This window comes from Aythya ferina, assembly GCF_964211825.1.
Source record: "Aythya ferina genome assembly, chromosome: 16".
NCBI classification, from domain to species: domain Eukaryota; kingdom Metazoa; phylum Chordata; class Aves; order Anseriformes; family Anatidae; genus Aythya; species Aythya ferina.
The window spans coordinates 11,664,390-11,685,172 of NC_140315.1; the positions used below are offsets into that span (position 1 = coordinate 11,664,390).

The 20,783-nt window shown below is 52.1% G+C and overlaps 1 protein-coding gene across 4 annotated transcripts in view; it reads right to left on the minus strand.

The window, feature by feature from the left end:
- PPP1R16B (protein phosphatase 1 regulatory subunit 16B) overlaps positions 1–19,502 on the minus strand; it is a 66,965-nt gene extending 47,463 nt beyond the window's left edge. Inside the window, exon 1 of one of the 4 annotated variants that reach the window (XM_084537605.1) lies at positions 19,263–19,502. The gene's annotated coding sequence lies outside the window, so the exon portion shown is untranslated. Of the gene's footprint in view, positions 1–222; positions 416–10,575; positions 11,925–19,262 lie in introns of those variants that run through there. The other 3 variants (XM_084537604.1, XM_084537600.1, XM_084537606.1) reach the window with 3 other exon arrangements.
- Positions 19,503–20,783: the final 1,281 nt, after the last annotated feature.

Sequence of the window (20,783 nt, forward strand, 5' to 3'; positions counted from 1 at the left end):
ATGTAACTTGAAAAAAGAAAATTAAACACAAGATTTCAGCCAAGACCCCTCAGGGAACGCTACTCCTACAGGCTGCCGTGGCGTGCTGGGGGGGGGAGAGAGGGTACAGAAGTCTTCTGGGTGAGAGATCTCATCAGAAACTAGGGGTTTGGGGAGAGATTCTTGGCTTTCCCACAGGTTTCTTGTATGCAAAGTAAGTAACTTAATCTGTGCCCCAATTACCTTCTTAAAGCGAAGGTACCGCTTCACCTGGCTGCCACAAAGGAGGCTCCATCGCTGGTAAAGGTGAATTCGGTGGGGAAGGTGCTCCAGTGGAAGTTGTATTCCTCACTGGATGGAAAGCTCAAAATGTAAAGCTAGGCTCTTCCCCAAAGAATTGAAAACATTTTTCTTTGGCTTTGTTAGCTCTGGTTTCAGATAATCTCTCCCTCTTCAGTGAGCTCTTTCCTAGCGGTGGGAATGAAATTCGAGTAAGAAGGAAAAGGAAAAAAGTGAAACAGCAAGTCCAAAGAATTCCTTGGAGCTGATGCTGGTAGGAGAAAAATGTAAGTGCCTCATTCTTTTCTCCTCCCAACTGTTCCACTCTTAACAATATTGGCACTTGTTTGAGGAAAGCCCCTCAGTATTTTCACCGTGTATTTCCTGTAAACACCCAGCACAACACAATATACTTTCTTTTTCCCAGCAGTATTTCAGCATGGGCTTACTTTCCTTGCTTCCTTAAAAAAAAGCCCTCCCCTGCCAAGCAGTCCTCCCCCACATGTTGGGAACCACCCTGCTCCTCCACGACAAGCAAAACAAAGCCAGCGGTGGTCCCCAGGCGTGTGCACGCTGCCCTCGAAGCTCCTGCAAACAAGGGGAGAGCTGCACCTTCAGGGCCAGCCTTCACCACCAGCTTTGCTTTAGGACACGAGTGGGATGTGGGATGCAAGTCTGCTACGGCACCAGAGCCGGGCCGGCTCCTGTCGGACAGCAGCAGGACACAACACTCGTGTCCCTCCAAATGGGTCATGGGCAAAGCCACTCTTTGAACCCGATTCCCATTGCAAGGCAGCAGGACTTTGGGGCGTTTTATAAAACCTCAAGCTAGAGAAGAACATCTGCTGCGCAGAGCTCCTGCCTCTGGTCACCGCAGCGCTCTCGAGGCTGCTGCCCTGCTGCATTAAACAGCCCCCTTTGGCTTTCCAGGCACGAAAATGCAGTTTTGCCTTTTGCTTCCAGGTCAACCTGGGTTCCTGGTCATCAGCTTCCAATCTGGAGAAGGGAGAGGGACATTTCAATCAGCTTGAACGTGGAAAAAAATCAAATTACGGTTTTGAATCAAGTCCAAATTATAACTGAGTTTGGGGCTCAGTTTCAAACTGTACGCCAAACGAGTCTTGTGCAATACAGAAAACTGCTCAACAGCCCACAGATCTGCAGAGACCGCGCACCAACTGCACCAATTCCTCTTTTTCCTTCAATTAGGGCCGTATGCTTTAAACCAGGAGTGAAGTCCCCACTGTGCCCCGCTGCCTGTCCCCGAGCCAGCGCAGACACCGGCTCAAGGGCAGCACTGAACGACTCCAGAGAAGACGATGCTCGAAGACAAGGAAATTTTATTCCTTCAAGAATCCATTACACACCACTCCCCTCTCCCCTTTGCTCTCCCAAAGAAGAGTATCTGCTAACAAAATTTATCTCCAGCATCAGAGGAGCAGCAGGATCCCTGCCCTTAGGCAAAGAAAGGAAGATCAGAGCAGGATTTCTGTGCAAACATGAACTGAATCCCAGCTTCCCTCGCACGGGAGCAGGCCCATCCTCTGAGCCAAGCAGCTAAATAGTGAAGGAAAAGCATGCAGCAGCGCCGATTATGTGGAACAAAAATTAATTGAGGGCATAAGTCTCCGATTCGGCTCTCCATTTATTTTTCCACAGCAAGTTATATGTGAGTGCAGGTTGCAACGCAGACACCTGCAGGGAAAGCATCCCGACCCGACTGTGACAGTGAGATTACCTCCTTTTATTTGTTTTTCAGGGTAAAGCTTCCATTTTTTATCAGACCTGCAACAGGCAAACGTACACGATCTTTCAGCCCTGCATCCCCCTTCCTGACGTTTTGAACTACACGTGTGGAGATTCTGAATGTGAAAAACACCAACAAATGCCTGCAAAACAGGCTTTAAAGTAAGAGACGGAGGGGAAAAATAGCTAATTTCCAACAGAACCTCCAAAACACCGCTGCAAAGCCCACACCCTTCCCGTACGATACCAGCCGGAGCCCTGTTTGCCTGCACACCGCTTTTTGACTGAAGTCCTTTCATTGTGCAAAGCCACCCGCACGCACTGTGGCACATGGAAAAAACACGGGGAACAGCCCTGCTCCGGCCCAGCAGCCAGCTCGATAAGGGAACGGATTTTCCATTTGCAGCTCTGTAGTACCTGAGGCCATGCCAGCCCTGGGACGTTTCAGCAACACCAACATCAGTGCCGAGAGCCCACCAAGAGACACCCAGCCCTCGGCACCGGGTGGGCCCAGCAGGATCCAGCCCAAGCAGAAGGTAGGAGAGGTCCTCACACCACGAAGCCACAAAGCAAACACCGTGGAGCCCGTCAGCTGCAGGCCATGGCACAGATGTCACCTGGGCAGTGACAAAGGCACACGGTGGGAGGAGAGGGGTTGAGAGCCTGGGAAGCAGCTGTGCCGTCGGGGTGGTGTGCTGCTTTCGGCGTGGAAATGACTGACAGGACCTGAAAGCGGCTGCTGCACACCTGACAGAAGGGATATTGATTTCTGTGGGAGATGCAGGAGAGGATGCTCATCCCCATCATCTGATTCATTCCTTTTAAATAGCAGTTGTGTTTAATTATTGCTAACCACATGCCTTCAGCCCTAATGCTTGCAGACGTTACTGAGCTCATCCATAAGCATTCCAGTGATCCTCGAGAGATCTTAAGCAAGTAACACACAAAGGTGCCCGCACATCTCCCATCCGTCGGGGAGCCCCCACGTCTGCCCAGCAGGGAGCCTGCAGGCCCTGCAGGAGAGGAAAGAGGTGAGACCTTGGGAAAAACAATTTATCCACACTACAGCGCATGAAATTTTGCTCCATACAGCTCAGACATCTGGATTTCTGTCCGAGGCACTGCCCTTATTCCCTGGTGAACCCCACAATGCCTTATTGATTCTGCTGCTAAGCCACGCACACGCTGCCCCTCCACACCAAAAAATTCACCCCCTTGTCCGCCTCTCCCCCAGGCTGAGGCCAGCCACGAGCAAGCACGAAGTGGGCATGAGGCTGCAGAGGGTCAGGCTTCCCTGCAGCATGAAACAGTTGCTCTAGGGTATCGCTATCAGCCCATTCACAACAGCAGCAAGGTCCAGCACCACCAGATATTGTTACTGCTGGGCAATCACCAAGATTTGTGTCTCTTGAATCCCACAGGAGTACCTGAAGTGCGTTTTCCAGAAAGCTGCCCCCTAACATTTCAAGAGCAGACCAGCAGATGCCCTGCACGGGATGCCGTTTGCTGCCAGCTGGGCTTGGCGAAGGAAAAGCATCCCCACCAACAGCCCCACCACTGCCTCTCACTTCCACCTCAGCCCAAGCACAGCTCGAGAGCAACTTGTCTTATCTTAGCTGCAAGCCATCAAATCTAAACAGACACACAGCCTTCTGCAGCGCTAACATCACCAGCTTCAGTCTTAAATCAAACACTCAGAGCAGCTTGCCACTGCCTTGCTTGCGAGGCAGATTTTGTGTTTCTAAAGTACCTTATTTTTAGGCGCAGCTATCAACCCGTACGTCACCATCCATGTCCTACTTTTCATGTTTTCTGCATCTACGCTTGGCCACAGCCAGTGATGGCATGGTGGCTTCCCTTGCTGCTCTGACCACACGGTTGCCCTTACATTCGGTTTCAGACCTTTACCATTTATTGCTTTGCAAACATGATTTAGGATATTTCACACGGACTTGATTACCAACACAGCGTCAGAACTGCAGGTCCGTCTCTCCTCCTCAGCAGTTGCTTTGCTTCTGCAGCTACGAGCAGTAGGGCCACAGGCCCCTCTTCTCATCTACCCACAACACAAGGCTTGGCCTTCCTCCTCTGCTGCCTGGATGTGCAGCTCTGCCTGGATTTGCAGACACACAGACTGGCCCAGGGGAGAAAGACTTCCCCAAAATACTGAGATTTAAGGGTCAGACCTCAGCCAGGAAGAACGGCTGCTCTCATGGGAGACTTTCTGGAGTTTTCCAGGCACGGGTACCCAGCTTGCCATTCTCGACCTGCCTCAGCTGAGCACTGCTCTGAGAAGCTGCTCTAGTTGGGTGGCAGAAAGTTGTTCTGGTTGTGAAAGTCATATTCAGGTCACATCTTAAAGCCAAAAACCCAACCCCGCAGGTGGTGGAGATGGCCCTCCTGTATCCCACTGCCACATCTAAAGCACGGCTCCCTCCAGTTGCTTTGGTGGCTCAAACAGGTCAGCAAGCACAGCCCACCCAGGACAAAGCCCCTCTTACTTTCACATACCAGCTGGATGCTGCTTGCTCAGGACCTCGGGAATAAAAAGCCAAGCCCTACACAAATACCTAAATCTCAGCTTAGCGCCAGGCAGCAGAGCACGATGGTGGATCTCATTAGACACTTCACAGCCAGCACAGGGCTCACGTCATCCTTGGTCTTTCTCCGATGGGTATTTGACCTCTGAGCTGCTCAGCAAGCAGCTCCGCAGAGCTCATGGCTGTGCAATGCTGCCAGCATCCAGTATTGCTGCATGGAGCTGCTGCAATGCCTCGTCCTCGGGGTTTTCCCATCAAAGGTGCCATCACTGTACCACGAGGTCACACGTGGCAGCTGGGACAAAATTAAGGCAGCTGGGAGAGGTAAGTGAAACTGTGCATCTCCAGCCCTCCCTACTAGCTGCCCCCTCTTGTCCTTCCTAAAAATGCTGGACCTGCAGCTCCCGCCCCCTCCAGCTCGAGGGCAAAGCCCCAGGGCACAGGGTGCTGAGCAGCCCCTCACCTGCAGCGAGGAGGCAAGAGCTAACGAGCAAACTCACAGGGGAGGTCTCTTGGCAACACAGGGTGAGAGAAAAGGAGGGGAAAATTGCTGCCAGCTTGTTTGTGTGCACTTAGGGTGGCATTTCCAACCCTGTAATTGTTGCATAATGAATTTAGCAATGGAGTTCAAGAGCTATGATTCATTCAGGCCAAAAAAACATGAGTCAGCCCCCGAAGAATCATGAGATGTTAAAATTATATACATTTAACTTGAGCCTGACAAATCCGAGGGAGCAGCGTAGCAGCAGAGTGTCTCAGCACAACTCAAAACATCATGCAAATACCCCGCAAGGCGAGCACCGGGCAGAGCAGCGAGGCGCGCCGGCAGCGCAAATAATTTACGGCCGGCACCTGAAGGCGGCTCAGGTGATCAGCCCCAGCTGGGATCCGGGCACCTGATGCTGTGTCTTACCTGGCACTCAAATCACCTCCTGGGTTAAAGGGAATGAGGTCCCGTCCAGCCTGGCACAAGGGCGTTGTGCCACCTCCCTGCGGAGAGGAGCACTCGAGATGCTCGCTGCTGCGTGCGAGCAGCACAAAGGCCGGACAGACGACAGGGGAGGAGAGGAGAGGTTGCTACGGGGAGCTGGCACTCCGGATGTTAAAACAAACCACAGCGTGGGGCTGGAGAGGGAGTGCGGATCTCTGCAGGGGACAGAGCAAGAAAGAGGGCAGATTCATTATGGCAAAGGATGTCTACGTTCAGGAGCGCGTGCGGATCGCCAGGAGGCAACGCGGAGAAGACCTCGGGAAAAATAAGATTTTTTTCCTAGCTCTGTTGGGTGAACTTGCTTAAATCATGCCCTGTATTCTGTGCTTAGGGAGCTTATGCGGAAAGAAACATTATTCTGAACCGACATAGGGTGCGAATTCAAAGCAGAGCAACTATTCTGGGTTAACTCCCCAGGTGGCTGCTTACTCTAGAGTGGCAATACCTTTTCCTAGTTTAATTCACTTTAAAAATAGATTAGGCCCATGGTTCTGATCCGCAAGGCCATCATAGCTAGCCTGCCGCTTTTAGAGCACCCTTAATTAGAGCCTGGATATGGGGACCTGTGGGGCTCCGGGATGCAGCTCTGATGGTCCCAGTTTGGCAGCGCTGGATTAACCCCGCGGGAAGGAACGAGCTGCCTGCAGGAGGGTCTGCACGGAGCCCCCCTGGCCGGGAGCTGCTGCCCAACAGCCATCCCACACGGACACGTGCTCCCTTCTCCTCCCTCTCTGTACGACAGGGGACGGCCGGCACCACGCGCTCTGCCCAACCCGAGCCAGGCAGCGCTGCAATGAGCCTGCAATCCGTGCCGGGTGTGCAAGCAAAAGCTGCCTTACACAGCCGTTTTTGTTTAATGTTCATTCGAGTTTACCATTTATCAAAGTTCTATTTAGCCTCATTAATCACAGCCTATCAAGCTCTTTCGAAGGCAAACAGAAAAGAGCACCCAACAACTGCACTTCGTGCTTTATCCTTCTCCTCCTGGAATCGTGGAAAGCCACGAAGCAGGAATGCCCACCCACCTGCCTCCTGCTTTCCAACCACTTCCCATGGGATTAAATCAGCTGACTATTCTGGAAAATAAAAATTGTATCTCTTTCGAGCAATATCCCAGGAGAGCAAACAGTGTGTTGTGCTGGAGGACGAGCAGAGGGAAGGCAGATACACCGCTCCCAGCTCTCGGCAGCACCGGTACCTGCATCGGGACTTGGGTGCGGTGTCTGAAGGCAGGGATGGCCAAGCCACCTTTGTCAAAGGCTTTGTCATTTCCTACCCGGGCCTCTAGAGCTGGAAACCCTGCAGCTCGCCTAATCCACATCAAATATACACCATTTGTTTGCTTCATACCGGTATCGAAGCTTTGTGTTCCTAAAGCTATTTGTTTTTTTCTAGGTGTGGACGGGGCTCAGTTAACCACAGTATTTACACACTTCTGTGAGGCCTTGAAGGAGAAGGTTCATCAGAAGAACCGCGTTACTCTGGAAGCTGTACTTGCCCCTGCAAGGAGGTGACACCGAGTTCAGGCTCACACCGAGCAGCCCAGCAGGACCCGGCACAGCAGCAGGCTCTGGGCTGCTCACCTCCACCCCAGCCAGCAAAGCAGCAGCATCACCTTAGAAATAATTCATTATTACTAGAAATATAGAAATATAAACATAGAGAGAAAGAAAAACGTGTCGGGGAGCAAAAAGCAACAGGCTGCAAAGGAACATGCCCAAAGCAGGAGCACTTGGGTGAGCCACAGGCAGTGCCGACGGGCAGCAGAGCCGGCAGCACGGCGCAGTCGGGATGAATGTGCGAGGGAGCACGTGGAGAGGAGCTGAGGAGAGACGAGCAGATTAACAGAAGACAACAGATTTCTAGTAAGATTGCGATAAGCCTCTTTAAACATCCCTGAAGGATGAGCCAGCTGGCAAGGCCGTCCTCCGAGGTGGTGTAACTCAACTCGGAGCCTTGCTAAAAGCGAGCAGCTGACCCCTTTCACACATCCCGGCTCGCTCCTGCAGCTCTTTAGGCAACGTGGCCGAACGTGCGGTGCCTGGATGCTTCTGCACCCGCCAGCAGCCTGCAATTACAGCCTCCCAGCAGAGAGGAAGCCAGCCCTGAACTATTTTCAATGAGCAAACAAGACGCGAGGTCGGGCTGATCGTTAGTGCCGGCGGAGCGCACCGTTCCCCCGGCCTGGCCAGGCAGCACAGAAGGAAATGTGTTGTGTGTGCGGGCTGAGCCCGAGCCACGTCCCCAGCACGAGGCCGTGCCGCTGCCCCACGCATGCCGGTAGGGCTGGGGGCAAAGGCACGTCGCTCCTGGAAAGGGCTTTGCCAAAGCAGGGATGGCGAGGTGAAGAGGGGGGCCCCGCTATGGTGCTCTCCCCTCCTTCCAAAATTCAGCTCTGCCGGGCTCGGGGCAGAGCCGAGTTCCCCCTCTTGGGCACACCACATCCCCATGAGCAGTGTCACCTTCTGAGGAGGAAGAGGAGGGGAAGCAGGGGAAGGCAAGCTGCAACGTTACCATTCTGATGCTTTTTTAAGGGACGACACCTGCAAAACCTCCTGAAGCTGGAGTGGACCCCTCACAGGTACAGCTATGGGAAGAGCTTGTCCTATCCCTTTTCCAGCACCCCAACAAAAACCCACAAGTATTAGAAACCAGAGGGATCACCTGCAGCAGGAGAGGGCTTCAGAACGAAGAACAGCAGCAGCGGGTTTGTTTGATATCGGGCAAGATCTTCTCTGGCCAATTAGCTGGTGATACAATTTGCCCACTCGGGTCACTGAACCCCCATTTAGCAGCTTCGAACGAGCCAAACTGCTGCCAATCTTCCCCCTCCAGCAAAACGAGGGATTCAAAGTGCAGCTAATGACAGAGGTTCAGGAGGATCTGGCCGAGGATTTGGCCTGCTGCTTTGAGAGGGCCATTTATTGCCCAAAAAGAGACCGACCTCTTTCAAGCCAAAGAAGTTAATCCTGTGAAGACGACGGACCTGAATTCCCTATCTTAATTCACAACCAACAGTACCAGAGAGCTGCCAAACTCGAGGCAGATGCAGGTAAAATAAATAAATAAATAAATAAATAAGAGAGAATCACATCCAAAATCAGGTTAAGGAAGGTCACAGTTAAACCCCCCTTCATCACCAGAGAGCAAGAGACATTTTTAAGGATGGAAATAAGAAAGGACTAACGTCTCCTGAAGACTTTTTAGCACAAACCCTGCTTTTTCACTAATTTACATAAGACAAAAATGAGACATCCCCTCACCCACAAAGGCTTCATTATTTGTCAGCCTCAGACTCTGTAACCATTATTCCAGCAAACATTGGTTGATGTTTTTCTTCTTACTGGATGAAATGTGCCTAGAGGCAACAGGCATTTTATAAATTATTAAACCAAGGGAAAATGAGGTCCTAACAAAGTAGCTGCAGAAGCGATGCAGAAGCACCAAGGAGCCGGTACAATTGGTACCAGCACACTCACACAGGGTCATTTTTCCAGCACTGAAGGACTCAACAACAAGACATTGTCTGAAATGGGCAGCCTGCTCACACGAGAAAGAAAAAGTTGTATCTCAGTGCTTCATCACATCCAGCAGACATCAGAAGTTCAACACTTTAAAGCTTATTTTTGTTATGAAATCCCCATATGCGTCTTCCAGCTAGAAGGAAAATAAGCTTTTTAACCTCACAAGAGATCTCAGAAGATGAAGCAAAACCCACAAAAATAATGTAATGAGAGTACTTTCTAATATAAGAAGAGTGTTTTCAGGATCACGCGGAGTTTTTGAGCAAACCCTTAGCACAGAGGTGAAGCCAGGAAAGCATAAATGAAAAGGTGCTCTTCCTAGTCAGGATTTAGCACATCTTTCACAAGAACAACACAACCTCTCCAGTTTTGTTTGGCTCCAGACTGGAAAGCCCTTTCTGCTTTGTGCCCGACGGGCACCGGGCCCCTCTCCATCAGGAGCAGGGCACCCGGCGGCAGCGGCCAGCTCAGGGCAGCCGAGCCGAGGCAGCCAGGGTCAAGGTGAGCACTAGGGCAGCCCCTGGGCTGCTCCTCCCCAGGCTCCCCGAGCTCTCCGGGAACACCGAGGGCTCAAACCGAGATCATCGGCTTCCAGGTTTGCGACCCTCGTGCTTTCCTCCACCATGGCGAGAAGCCACCTTCTCTTCTCCTCCCCTTAGCTTGAGACACCCTCCTCAAGAGGAGTTAGCCCAGCGCAGGAAGGACCTTCCCACGATAACGTAGTGGGGTTAGGAGCAAGAACTTCTTTTCTTGCCAGCAGAGCCAACCGAGAGCATCCCCAATGCCGCAACCCCGGCGCTGCGGAGTTTGGGCTGCGCTCAGCCCTGCTGCCGGCGCCTGGAGGAGCCGCTCCCCACGCGGGACCTTCAGCGCCTCGCACGCAGCCCAGCTGCAGTCCCGGTGCCCCTGCAGGAATTACGGCTGCTTATCTTTATGCTGCCTCAGGTCCGTCTCTTCCACAGCACAGTTATGCCAAAGGGGAGAGGGTTTCTAAAGGCAACCAGCAAAACCCCTCGGTGAAGCGAGGGAAGATTCCCCCCTTGGGTTCCTTGGGCTCTGGGCGATGACCCACGGCCCAAGGGTGTCCTCAAACACCAAACGCAGCCTTTGGCCAGGGGAGCAGGGTGCCTTAAGGACCTAATTCTGTCCTCAGCGCTAGATACGTCCGAGATAAGGTCGGACACATTTATTGTGGGATTACCCGGGTGCCTTGAGCCACCGGGGGCGGGCAGCGGGCTGCATTATTTAAGCGGCTCTCACCAGCCCTGGCTAGGATTGCACAGGGCTGGAGTTACCGAAACTCCGTGATTGCAGCCACCCGGGAGGGGCGACAAGGACCCCGGGGGGAGGTGGTGGTGGAGGGGGGGGGGGGACACCCCCACGGCCCTCCCCTCTCCCAAACCCACCCTCCTCGGGCGACGAGCTCTGCAGGGGCTGTCGCGCCCCCGAAGGGGTCATCACCCCTGAAGCCCCTTCCCCGGCCCCCCCCTCTCCATCCCCGCTGCCCCTCACTCACCCGATGCGCAGCGGGGCCCGGCCGCCGAGCTCCCAGCGCCCCGGCTCCGGCTCCGGCTCCTCCGGCGGCGGCGGCTGCTCCGCCCCGAGGTGGGGCCGCGGCTTTCGGAGGCGCGGCCGCGGAGCTGGAGGCGGCGGGGGGGCCGTGCGGGGCTGTGCGGGGCCGTGCGGGGCCGCCCGGCCCTGCAGGTGGCCGCCCGAGCATCCTCCGCACCAGCCCCTCTCGCAGCATCCCCCGGGGATGCTCCGCAACGGCCCCGGGGGATGCTGCGGGAGGGGCCGGTGCGAGCGCTCAGCAGCTAGACTGGGTGTGCGTGTGATAAATTTAATGACAAAAAATGGAAATCGACACATCCATCGCCTTTCTGTCGCAGCCACCGGCCGCGGCGAGGCTGCTGGCTGCGGCTCTAGGTGCGGGTTGGGCTCGCAGCGCACTGAGCCGGAGTTGGAAGGGCTGGGGAGGAAATCCGGGTGAGCAGCCTCGCTGCCCTTTATTTTCAGCACGCACAGCCGAGGCCGGTGGCAGGTTCCTGTTTGTCACAGAGCGGAGTAACAAACGGGGGAAGGGGGCTCTCGGGGAGCTTTTAGGGGAAACTGCGAGCCAGCCCCGACGCCTCGCCGCGCTCACATCAAGCTTGCAAAACACGGCGATGCCGAAACCAAACGGCGTGCCCGAAGTATGCCTCATGCCCATTGCACAGGCCGACAAAGCGAGGCAGATAAGAGGCTTTGCCCGGAGCCCAAATCAGTCACCGAGGCTGGGAGCACAGCCAGGAAGCTCCAGGGAGCTCGTGCTCACCCCACAGGGCTGGGGAGCACCGCCGAGGGGATGCTTCACGCTGCTGTCAGATCCTGCCTCCGTGCTTGTCCCAGGGTGAGATAGGTTTCGGTAGGGTTGGAGGATTAATCACCTCCCGCCCCATTTCCTTTTGGGAAAAGGCCTCCACACAGGCTCCGGATAACAGCAACGGGGAGGCGGCTCTGACCATCGAGCTGTGGGATTTCCTTAAAATGTTCTGGCTCTACAAAGAGCTGTCGGCTGGGGTCACAAATTGCTCCTTTGAACTGGAAGTGCTTAGGGGTAACAAACCTGGATCTTTGCAGTTGTACCTGGGTGTGAAAGGGCATCCGTAGCATGAAAGTCTTTAAGGTGGGAGTCTCCTCCGGTGTGTCTCAGGACATCTATCCAGAACTCACGTACAGCACAGCAAAAATGGGTTTCAACAGTCACCAAGTTCCTTAACCATACAAACTTGTCTTACTGATGGATTTATAAATGATCAGGTCTGGACAACAAAGCTGATGAGAAGGAATTACGGCCACGTCCTCCTCCTGATTGGATCCACAAAGGTGTGGTTTGGGGACAGAAGAAATAAGAAAAAGTTTAGCCAAGGTAAAGGTTAGTTACAGAGCTGGGACCAGACTCAGATCCTCACCAGCCAGAGGCCTCGGTGGCCCCAAGGCTCCCAGGGAGGCTCTCCAAACCTGGCAGCTGCAGCCCTAGCCCAGGGCACAGGAGAGCCGAGCGACTTAGGATCGTCCTCTGAAGTCCATAATTTAGTTTGTTTATTGAAGAAGTGTTATAAGCACAGCTGCTTTCTGAGGCACGTATGGTAATGAGGGGGGGAACCATATAAATAAACTGGCTCCGTGCCAGAGCAGTGAGTCAGCGCGGAGAGCTGAAATGCATCCGAACAGTTACAGGAGCAAAATAAAATAAAATAAGGCTCGCTTTCTGTTCAGGCTGGAGTACGAGCATTGCAAGCAGGACAAGAAGCCAGCTCCCACCTCTGCAGGCCCTCGCCATGCCCAGAGCCCAGCAACGGAGAAGGTGGAGAGCTCCAGGGCCGAGGGAGGACCCGCAGGCAGCTGCGTGTCCTCCTCCTTGCTGGCAGATCAAAGCTCTCGATTCAGTTGCCAACTCAAAGATTTGGAGATAGAATAGAAATACAGCTTGTTTGTTTTCTAATGCAGTCAAAATTCCCTGGTCAGGTTTTCATGGTTTTCTTTGGTACAAATTATTAAAAATAATAATAAAAATAAAAAGAATGCAAAGATTTAGGTTTAAAACAAACAAACAAAAGCTATTTCAAACCTAAAGTTCCACAAAGAGCACTCCTAAAGCATGCAGCATGTTCAAGGACCCAGTTCCTAGCATCTCTTTCCTCATCCAGACTTCAATCCAATTTCACAGCTAGTTTTGGTCCCTCAGGTTCCTTTCTTTAAGTTCACTCTTTGCTGGAAAGATTTCACCTGGGTCTAAGAAGAGGATTTTTCTCTGGTGCTTTCCCAACATGCAAGTTACTCAGCGTGCAGACCAGGCGCTGACAACCAACCCAGTCTTCCAGAGAAAAAAAACAAGTGGGAAGCTGCAGCGATTGCGGCAGCTCGTGCGCACAGAAGGAGCTGCCAGTCTTGTGCTGGGGATAAAAACACTGAAGTGAGGGGATGGCAGAAACCGAGCCCCTGCTCTTCATGTGTGCAGGGCTCGTGTGCTTGGCATCGCTGCATCGTACGTGTGTGGGGACCGCTCGTCTCAGCAGGGACCAGCCCGGCACCAGCTGAGCACCCTGGGAGCCGCACAGGTCACGCCGTGCACCAGCCGAACCCACTGCCTTGTTTTCCCTCTCCTCTTTATTTCATGCTTCCAAAGATTTCTTTTCAAGGTCTCATGATGTACGTTCTTCCAGCTCATTGTAAAATTTCTTTTTTTAAAAGGCCTCAAATGGCCCCGAGCAGCCCCTGTCTGTGCTGAAACCTGCCCCAAATGAGCACAAGCCCCTGTGAAGCACAGGAGCAGCCCAGGCTCCAGCATCTGCTCTGCTGGGCAAGGCTCATGGGAGACATTTGGCAGCACCACCATGGCTGGGGGAAGAAATGATCCACAAGATAAGAAATGAAGGCAGATGTTGGTCACAGCAATGGGCTGCTTTGAGCACTGGGGCTGGCCCAGGGCAAGAGGTAAAGTGAGCTGGGCAGGGACAGAGGGGTGGGAGAGATGGGGACAGAAAAGGGGGAAATCTTGCAGGTTTAATGATGAGGTTAAGAGGCTCTGAACACAGATGGTGGGAGGAAATGAGCAGTGCAAGGGGAGGAGTGACCTGGCTGTGGGGCCTGGCTTGTTGAGGAGGAAGCTGCCAGGGACAAGACAAGGAGACGGGGCTGAGATGGAGCTCGGACAGTAGGGGTGCTACCATCTGAAGAGAAGAGTGCTCCAGCACGAGCACTGGCATTGGTAATTCTCTGTGAAAAATAAACTCATTCAAGGGCTTGGGAAGCGCTGAAGTTATGGGAAGGCTCTCAGTGCCTTGCAGATAGTTACATGGCATAACCAGGGTGCAACTGGAAAAGGAGAGCTGGAGGAAGGAAATCAGCAGTGAGGAGGCAGGAGGGCACCCAGGGAAGGCTGAAAGTGGCAGCAGAACCATGGGACTAAAGAGGCAGAGGGACAGATCAGCTGCCTGGCACCCGTTCCTCCTCCTCCCTGTGGGCATGGAGGCCAGCTCACCACAGGTAACGCATGTCACACCAGCTCCAGCAGCAACACAGCGTTAACATCCAGGCCTTACCCAGGGGAAGGACCATTTGTAGGCACAAAACCAGGAGTAGGCTTAGAGCAAACCTCTCCAAAAGCTGGAGAGAGTCGGGGCCAGGCTGACCTGTGCACGTACTGCAAGAGTTCACACCCTTGGCAAGAAAGAAACATTGCAGACCGATGGGCAGAGATCCATGGCCTGCAGGGTTCCTGGTTAAAGTCCCTGTGGTCAGGAGCTGGCCACCTGCCCGGTGCCGAGCATGAAGCTGAGCTCTCCTTTCTATCCCCATCCTCCTCTCCACCCTCGAGTGCCTCGCCTGGGGCACTGGGTGCTCAGCTCCCAGTTCAGGGCTGCCGAGCGCCCAGCACTGACACCTGGGGCTGGTTTCCACCTCCCAACACTGCACCAGAGTCGAGTCCACCTCAAGCACCAGCCTTTAGCAATAGTGGCTTTAATCCGCTAATTAATCCCTACGTCTTTGCTAATGCCCGAGTCCCCTGTGCAGCCTCTGTCCTGCATGGGGCTAGCACTGTCCCAGGCAGTTTCTGGGGGAAGCCCACCTGGACAATACTGCTGCGTTCTTCTTCTGCCTCCAGTGTGGTTTGTGGGCTGAAAACCTCTTATGCTATCACAGCTCTGCATCTTACTCCTCTCCTCCAATCCCCGAACCGCAGTTAATGCCTGTTACTTACCTTCTTCACAGCAGGGTGTGGAGATTAATTAGAAAGATTGTCTCAAGGTGCAAACTTTGCATCTGGCTGGAAATTTTGAAGGTCAGAAGTAAGCTGGTCTAACCCAGTGTTTGCAAGCCTCTGAGAAACTCTGATGGAAAGACTTTAAGGGCCAGACACAACTTAGAGTCAAGACATAAGGGCACGGCACACTCCTGGTGCTGCACGAAGTCGCTGTGCTAACATTAGCACAGGTGCTGCCACTGGGGAATTTGAAATGACAGCTCAAAGCCACCCTCCTGTGCCAAAAGGGCTTTGAATCAGAAGCAAGAGCTTCTGGCTACCTGAAAACAGACACCCCTGGGCAGCCCAAGGGTCAGTGCTGAAGGGTTTTGGTATGAGAAGTTGGTCAAAGCAATGCACTCCCAAAGCACCTGGATGCTGGACCTTAACAAAGGGTGGCTTCGCTTTTAGATAACACAACGTTATTTTATTTTCTGCTATGCCCACTCCCCTCCTCTAACTGAAATAAACCATTGCCCCGGGTAATGGTCTTGAATTTTAGAGAAAGACTGGCACAGAAAGCCAGCAGAGAAGTGGCTCCATCCATGCCTCGCAAAGAGCAGAGCCTGCCCCACAGGAGCGAGGTGGGAGCCACCAGGAGGCTGCAGCTCAGCCCCTGCCCTTCCCCTTCCTTCTAGGCCAATGGCTCAAGCTGGATCAAGACCTGTCCTCAGAGGCAAGCAGGTTAGTCCCAGCAGTCGTGCCCATAATTTGCTTTGATATTTCCTACCCTACCATTAAAAGCCCTTCTACCTTCAGCCGGACACCTATCGATTGGCAATTTATGACATTATCTCCGTGCACTGCACTAGAAACTCATCAGTGCTTTGTTCTCATCCGCGAGCTTTCTCCCCAGAATAAGCAAATACTGTCCGATAAGCTGGTTTGCACAGCGCACGGAGTGTTTAGCCATAAAATCCCCTGTGGCATTCAGGTATTTAACAAGCTGAAGTGTTTAAGGGTGTGTCTGACGTTTGTTTAATATACAATTATTTAATGTATTCTTGAATCCAATCTGAGAGAAACTTGGCCTCGCAACCTTTGGGAACAGAAAAAATGCAAAGGGGGTTCCTGAATCCCAACCCAAACCCTCGGTTTCTGTGGGCATTTTTGTCCTGGAAGCCCTCAGATGAAGCAGCCCTGCCATGTCCCCACCTGCTGTTTGAGGAGCTTCACCTTCCAGGTGCCAGGTGAGGCTTTTCCATGGAGCTGTCTCTGCTGCCAGGGCTCTGCTGCCACACTCAGGTCCCTCTCCTCTCCCAGGAGCATCCCCACACTGCTCTCGCCCTGGAGCAGAGCCCCAGGAGGAGATTTCCTCTGGACTCCAAGCCCATCCTTACATCAAGGCACCGATGGCTCTGCCTGGCCAGTCTGGCTCAGACACTCAGAGCTCATCAGCTCCTGACCACAGGAGAGGAGCCCACGGAGAATTTCAGCACTGCAGCCCCCACCCAGACCCAAGCAGCCCTCACCAGCCCGCCAGGAAACAGAGATGCCACAGGCCATGCATCTTTAATGCTGCTGCTCGGTGGAGCACACATCTGATAGCCGGAGGCATAAAAGCCTCACCAGGAGCAGGCGTGTCAGAAGTCTTTGTCCATCTTTTAGGGCCAGATCTGGTTTCTGCAGTTAATGAAAGTCACCCCAGTAGTTTTTGCAGGATTTGAATCAGGGCCTGAGCAGCCACATGCAAGAAAGGTACAGCCGGGACACAGCGCTGCGAGAACCAGGGAGCAGGTCACAGGGATGTAAATGCCTGCTCCATGCTTATGGCTTTCTCCTTCCTAAAAACGGTGGCCTTACCCCTCAGGTGCACTGACAGTTTTACATAAGCAGCAAAGAGCCAGTACGTGGATGGCTGTTGCAACACAAGAGGCACTCCTGCCACCAGCTCTAGGTTTATTCTGCAGCAGCCCAGACTTTCCCCACTCACTGAGCTTTCAGAAAAAGCAGAAAGTTATCTCCTTTCTCACTGCATTCAGCAAACAGCCTGGATACAGCTCTACAATTACTACAGGTCTAGTGTTTTTCCCCCTAAATTGTTTTCATATGTAATCGTTAACTAGGTTAATGATATAGAGGAAAGGAAAGGCCATCTTTTCATTCAGATTCCAATGAGTAAACAAAGCTAAAAAACAGCTGTAACAAGAAAAAAGTGCTAATGACAACACACACCACACTATAGTGGTTACAATAAGAAAAAAAAAAATGTTTCTAATCAATACTAATTGGAAGTTTCCTGCTTTGAGAGCTTGTTAAGCATCTGTCTCCCCGTTGTACCAGCTAGTCTGATAGCGGACAAGGTTCTCCTGCTGTTTGCCAAATTCATCCTTCTGTCTAAGTATATTTCACAAGAAAGATAAATACCAAAAGAAAAGGAAAAAAAGAGCAAGATGACAGCTCTCTCAGGTGAGGTTGTTCACATATCCCTCATTTTCATAAGAAAAAATCTCTTACCAGAGGTTCTAACCAGGAGACTTGCTGAATAACCTGGAAGGGCTTCACATGTTCACTGACGCTCTGCATCTCCTCTTTCCTGCAGGGAACTACCACTGCTCGACTAACTATGATGGGGTTTAATCATGCAGTTATCCGGCTGCTATAAAGGTGACTGCACACATGAAAACTCACACCACCAGGGATGAATTTATCAAAAATGAGCCTCTGCCACTGATGTTACATAAGCATCTGCAACATACGAATGCCTATTTCATTCTGAAAGCATTAGAGGTGTTGACTCATTAGCAAGGAGATGAACAGAGGTACTGAACTGTTCAGCTTCCCAGGAAAATATGAGGGCAGTAGGGAAGTCAGCATTACAAAAATACAAAAGACTTTAGGTAAGTTATCACAAAGCACGTGAGATGCTTCTGAATTTTGATAACTGCTTTGCACGTAAGTTCTCTTTTAATTTTAATTCCACCCACAGACAAAAGAATAAAAGCCCAGTTTTAGAAACAAGTCACCCCCTAAACTCCCAGTGCAGAATCCTAACCAAGTCACCACTGTGATGACTCAGTGCACATTGCCAGCAGGACTTCAACTTGAGATGTGCAGCACTGAAGGCAAGGGGGTGTCTTGCCACCCCTGCAAGCCTGACCCAACCACACAACCAGGGTTTTTAACAGGGATTGTTCTGGAAAGGAAGGCTAAAAGGGGGATTTGCAATGCTTAACCTGAGTAGTCTTAATTTCTCAAGGAGTCATAATGTTTTCGTATTACCACACCCAAGAAATATAAAACTCCGCGGCTTCTCCACATAGAGGGAGTTTAGGAAGACTTTAGCACTCCAGCCTCTCCCACTAACTTACAGCAGGCTGACTTACAGCACACGGAGCTCCTCCATCTGTTAAGATGCTTTGACATCAGCATTTAATTATTTCCAAGGGGGTTCTTGCAGGAGCTGAAGCCTGAGACATTGGTCTGCCTCATGCTGACAGACCTCTACATCCAGCTTGGACAAAGGCTCTCAAAACAAAACAAAACAAACAACAACAACAAAAAACAGGCCCTCAAGCTCCCAAAGTGTGTCAATTTAGCTACCTAGCTCTTCCTCAGAAGCCCTTGCTCAGCATTTCAGGGCCCTAAGACAGAGCACAAAATAGTACAGCTAAGCTTCTTTGGTAAGGTCTTAAATTTTCTTGGTAATGGTGTTTTAGAGGCACATGGAAAGGTTGAAAGGCATCAGCGAAGCCACCAGAAATATGTAAGTCTGGCAGCTGTAGCAACTGCTCTCAGTAGAAGTGATTTTCCTTGCCATGCCTTAAATCACACTCCAAGAAAAAGCAATGATATGTGGACTAGGGGAATCTGATGTTAAAATACTGGTACCTTGCATCAACCCCATCCCTGACCATAAAGTCATCCCCGTAAGCACCAGGACTATGGTGGGAGGTGTGCTGCTATCCATTAGGAGGTATAGCAAGGGGTATGGGAGAACTCCTACCGTGTCTTTTCTCTAATTCCAGCAGGCAGCTCTCGGCCCCATTCTAAAGAGAAAAGCTGGAGTTAACGGGACAAAACCACAGAGCAGCACTGAATGAGAAATGCCAGTGCTGTTTCCTCCGGCTATCATCCATCAATGGTGCTCCACACTGTGGCCTGAGGGAGGCCTCAGTTGGGAGACCCAGCACAGAGACAAACAAGAGCTCTTGCCAATGTTACAACAAGAAGGGCAGAAGGTACCTGGAGGTGCAGGAGCAGCACAGTGAGCAGGCCAAGAGCTCAGGTGAGGACGAGCAGTACACGACCAGTACATAACCCCTGGGACACAGCCTTATTTATACCCTGATCGTTTCAACCCTGTGCTCCAGGAAACCTGTTTGCTGTGAATTTAAAAACAACCCAGAAGTCCACCCTTCAAGGCTCTGAGTGCCCCAGCACTGCCCAGAACAATAATCAAGTCTCAGCAGCCTTACCTCCGCAACAGCTCTGGCTACACCTCTCTGTCTCTTCTTTCCCATGGGTGTCATTTGCTTTCAATCCTTTCAAAGTCCAAGGCCTTTCTGTACTGTGCTGAGGTCACCAAACCAGATTTGTGATTTGAAGTGTTAGCCCCTTCTGTGCCTCTTCATCCAGGGTCAGGGCACACTCCACGTCCTGGGAGTGACGTGGGACACCGTAAGCCTCTGACCAGACACCTTGCTCTCAGTGTGTCTTAAAAAACACAGCCAGGCGCATCCGTGTAGATCAAGCCAGTGTACAAACCACAGGCCAATGCCAGCAGAAGGAAAAAAAAATGCTTGAATAGTTCATTTGTGTCCTCTCCAGCATCACCGTTCACATGCACTCATGCAAGACGACAGCCCCTTTCCTCTGGCAGCATCCACAGGGCCAACGTGGCCGCTGCCAAGCTGGAGCTCAGCCAGTCCCCACGGGTCCATGGAGCCGAGGGGTCGCTCCTCAGCCTCACTCACACCTGGCTGAGCTCCTCCAGTCCCAGCACCTTGCCCCAGCCTCCACACAGCCCCTGCATTGCTCTCAGAATGGACTCAGGCTGGCCTGCGTCACCTGCATCACAGCAGGGTTCACAGGGCAAAAGTTAACAACAGCACCAGGAGGAGCACTGCAAATTTTATTTTTATTTTTTTAATTACCTAATGTGAGCATCTTCCAAGCAAGGCAGAGGTAGGCTGCAGCCACAGGAATCCCACAGCTCTGTGAGGCCAGAGACCACAAGTGGGGACACTGCTTGGCAAAAGCACCTTCTGAGCCCCATGCTGGGGCAGCTGCGTGTCCCACAGGGCTTACCCCAAGCAAAGAACTAGCACAGGAGTTTAACAGGAGCAAGAGTACCTGTTAACACCCAACTTGGTACTGCACCACACAGCAACCCCAACACAGAAGGAAAGCAGCACCTGACAAATAGGACCCATACCATCCCACACGTAGCCCACCTCCTACACCCACCTCCCTAAAAGTAGACTTCAATGAGTGAAAGCCAGCAGACACAGAGCTTCTAGAACCCCAGATCAGCACCAAAGCCCTATAAAGTAATACACATTACCTAGCACAAGCCCCCAGCACGCCCACCCCTTTTCCCCACCTAAAACCCCCAGCCCAAGGGCAGCCAGGCACAGCTGGGCAGCATCCCCTCCACTCTGCAAGGATTAGCGATGCTCCAATCAAGCTGACCATCTAATTACTGTCATTACCAAGCAAGGTGGAGGGGTGAGTGGTTCCTGCTGCCATGCTCAATTGCAGATGATTAGTTAAGTTGTAGGATTTTTTTCCCCCTCCTTCTTCTGTGGAAAATTCAATTTGCCTTAAGGCAGTCTCAAGAGCTGATACCGACCTAATCCCTCAGCAGCCCAGGCCTGACCTGCTGCAAATTTCTGTGTCTGTCAATAGTGCAAAACCACATTCCTCTCCTGAACAATACAATGGCACAAGGATCCACTTACCTTCAAGCCCTGCTTAAAACCTGTGTTGCAGAGCAC